Genomic DNA, 4,365 nt, shown 5'->3' with positions numbered 1-4,365 from the left:
TTTTACAAGCAAGAACATGTAATGAATAAAAAGATAATTTTTGCCTCAAGATATTCACTTATTTTTTCTCATTTTCTAACACATTTACATGAATATGACCCATCCATATGTTTAATATTAAGTACACATTAAAATTTAGTATACGTGTTGGATAGTATTTATCAAAATGTAAACTATAGTTCTATTTCAGATAGATAATAATCTTGTTTTATCTTGAAGACCATTTTTAAAACAGCTTCATCTTTCTGGCCCAAGGGATGATTCTGAGGTAATTTGTTCTGCCTGTCAATGATATCAGAGGACATTGGTATCTGTAATTCCTAAATGGCTTGTTTAGCAACAGATTCAACCATTTGTAAATAACACCTCAAAAAAAAAAAAGTACTTTTGGTGTATCATGGTATAAAATGCTTTATATAGTAGTACAAAAACGGGCAATGTTTTATGAAGTAATCTTCAGAAAAGTTCAGATTTGCAAATATGTTTCTAGAACAAAGATGTAGATATTTAGAATGTCTTAATAGAGATAGAATAATTAACATTTCATAATATTTCTGGTGCTTTTATTTGCTGTAATGACAAATAATAATGCAATGACAACATTAAGCAAATATTGTGAATGTAAAGAAAATCCTTTTATTTATTTATTTATTTATTTTATTTCTTTCTTTTATTTATTTCTTTTATTTATTTATTTATTTCTCATTTCTAATAAAATGTTTATCTGTTGGAGTGCCTGGGTTAAGTCTCTGCCTTCGGCTCAGGTCATAATCTCAGGGTCCTCGGATTGAGCTCCGCATCAGGCTTTCTGCTGAGCAGAGAGCCTGCTTCACCCTCTCTCTCTGCCTGCCTCTCTACCCACTTGTGATCTCTCTCTCTGTCAAATAAATAAATAAAATCTTTAAAAAAAACTGTTTATCTGTCATGAAATACAGCCATCATAAGGCTGAGGTAAAATATCTTTGTTTCAAAAAGTCCCCTTTGGGTTTAAGAAAACAAACAAACAAACAAAAACAATGAACAGAGAGAAATGAGAATAATACATGGTTAATATTTTTTAGTTAATTAAAAAAAGCGATTACAATTTTTCTTTCTGCTTGTTATTGATGAAGCTGACTTTGTCTCAATACAATAATTTATTAGAATTAAAAATACATTATGTGGATAAACAGGATTAATTATGAATTGAATTTGGCTTTCCCATTTGAATTTTACATTGTTTTCCATTTTTTTCATAATCTTTTTCGTTTTCATTAATCATCTGGTAACCATTTTTTACTTGGATTTTTGTATGTGCATAAAAATCAATCTTTAGACATGAGGTATGGGATCCATTTTTTACCTCTCTTTTCACCATCTATCAACCTGCTCTACTTTTTCTGTTATCTATCTCTATTCTATAAGTTGAAACATTTTTTTTCTTCAGTTACCTTTGTATATTTTAGAATACAGGCTAAGCTGCTATACTAGAGATCCTGGCTTAGATAAAACACAATTTAAATAAAACACAAATTAATTTAATTTTTAATGTCACTTTTACTGAGAAACCATGAGGTGAGTGGTTCAGGCTCTTAGGGAAGCTGCTCCACATGATTTTTCATGCTGGAGCTGAAGAAATCTTCCTTTGCATGATAGAGCAATAATTACCATTATTTTGGCCATTCAATCAATAGGAGGAAACAGAGAGTGAAAGTCTAGGGCAAGCAATTTCCTTTGAAAGAGGAGACCAAGAAAGTTAACCCCCCCCCACTTTTAATTTATTAGATTTTAGACAAAGGGTCATAAAAAGCTATGTACAAGAGAGACCAAGAAATATGGGTCAGCTGGGTGACCATATGCTCAAACAATTCACTATCACCACATACAAAGGGAATAACACATTTCAGGTGGACATTAGCAACGTGCTGTATAAAATTAGAAAATTTGGGTAATATAATGTTGGTTTTCTTTCTTATAGAAACATTGTATAAGCAGTTTTAATTCCTTCTGGCTACAGGTTCAGTTGGACATTTTAATCATTTTTAATCGTCTAGAATTCCTTAATGACATCAAGGATATTGCAAAAATTTCTAACCTACTTTGATACTTGGGGTTGGTTAACTTTTCTACAGGATAACTTTGGAATGTATTGACTGTTTAAGAAGTATTACAAAATGTTCAGCAAACTTTTTTCTACTTAAAATAATGAAATTATTGGTGCCAGTCTAATCCTCCCACCAAATTTCGGCTTTAACTTTTATTATTGCCTATCCATTCTTTAAATCCATAACTCTATATGTTTCCCTTTATGGCTCTGTTTCTACTTTTCTCTTTGCCTAAAGTGTTTACTTTTACTTTTACTGGAAAATTTCCAAACCTATAAAGCCTGACACAAATGTCACTTTTTATTTGTCACCTTTTCTTTTGCTTTAAGTAGAATTGACCTCTGTGTTCTGAAACTCTATAGTATCTCTATTTTGCTATTTATTTTACTAATTTACCCAATCCTATGACAAAAGAGAGATATAATGTAGCACAGTAACTTCTTGGTAGGATGAAGTAATTTGGTGCAAACCAATACTCCTCTCATGAACAATAGAAAAACTAGAAAACTAAATAAAGTTATCAAAAATAATGAGGATGAGAAGAATTAAGTTCCTGGAGGTGTAGAACCATATAGTGATGAACTGATAATCTTCAGACACATATTTTTCCTGAGGATATTTGTGAATCCTGGTCATTGTGGAGAAGCTTAAAATATGAATTTGCCTGGGCAGAGTGAAACTTTTGTAGGAGATCATAACATTCAGGGCTTTGTTCATCTCATGAGCTAGAGAGATGAATAAAAGGAAATTTAAAGGGTTCCAATACGTAGTGTACCATGCTCTTCTTAAGATGTTTGCCAAATTCTGAAGTCATGTGGCTGGAAGGTATAAGTTTTTACTTAAAACTTCTGAAACTAAAGTGGGTTTTTCTAAAGTCTCTATGTATTAGAGAGACAAAGAGTTGAGCTCAGGACTAGACAAAGAGGTAAGACCTTTCAGAAGAAGTAAAGGTCCCAACTAGAGTTTTTTAAGGTGTAGGCACAAGAAGAAGGCAAACTGGAGACACGTTGAGTCTTATGAAAACTGCAGTTTCAAAATCAACTCAGCTAGATGCTGGAGGAGAATTAACCCCAAGTTATGTGTCTGGCAGAGAAAAGAGTAAGTTGTCCTTGAATGATAATAATATGACCTTTAGTCTCCATAATAGATGATATTTTGGTGTCACATCATCTTCAACTAGATGTCTCCATCCCTAGCTGCTAATAGGACTATTTGCTAATAATTAACAGAAAGCCTAAAGAATTTCCCAAAATATTTTCCTTAACTAATGAGATATTCCTTTCATGGGAAGCTAACTTCTTCCCTTACAGGGGGATCAAAACATAGCCAATGATTGTATTTTACAAATGTACAAAAGTTAGGACTGTTTCCTCACGTGGGTCTACTGGTACTATACAATATACTTCTGAGACCCACCCCCATAGATTAAAATAAGATTGAGTATCATTGGAAGCTGCATATTTTCTTAGCTCTCTCTTTTCCTGTCCTGCCTATTGCTTTCATTATGGGATTTTCTTGACAGGCACTCTATTTCAAGCTTTATTTCCAGAGGACTCTCCCTAAGAGACACTCTAAAATCATTTTTACAGTCTGGATTTTATTAAAAATAACGGAGCACCTGGGTGGCTCAGTCAGTTAGCCATCAGACTCATGATTTTGGTTCAGGTCATGATCTCTTAGATCATGAGTTCAAGCCCTCCATTGGGCTCTATGCTCAGCAGGGAATCTGCTTGATTCTCTCTCTCCCTCTACTACTGCCCTTCCCCCCTAAATAAATAAATAAATAAATAAACCTTTTTTTTTTTTTAATTCACCAAGAATGCAAGGCTTGGTATGATACAAGCTAAAAAGCAAAAGAAAAGCAGATAACAAATGTGATCCAGGTTTTGAAATTAGTAAATAAGGACTTTAAGATAAATAAAATTGCGTGTAAAAAAATTGGAATAAAAATGGGAAAAATAAGTAAATGTATGGAGAATTTTGCTAAAGAATTAGAATCTATTAAAACAAATTAAAAGTAACTTCAAGAACTGAAATTGACAGATTTAAAGAGCAGAAAACAAAATGACTCAACTTGAAGAGAGGTCAGGACAAAACACATGAAGTGAAACACTTTGTTATGGGTTGAATTGTGACCACCCCCCAACCCCTATCCCCAAGAAACGATGTGTTGAAGCTATGACACCAAGTATCTCAGAATGTTATCTTATTTGGAAACAGGATTATTGCCAATATAATCCATCAAGACAAGGTCATACAGAAGGCGGCTGGGCCCTTCATC

Source organism: Lontra canadensis, unplaced genomic scaffold, assembly GCF_010015895.1.
Source record: "Lontra canadensis isolate GAN:19392208 unplaced genomic scaffold, GSC_riverotter_1.0 scaffold80, whole genome shotgun sequence".
NCBI lineage: Eukaryota > Metazoa > Chordata > Mammalia > Carnivora > Mustelidae > Lontra > Lontra canadensis.
Note: the sequence above shows the minus strand (reverse complement) of the source record.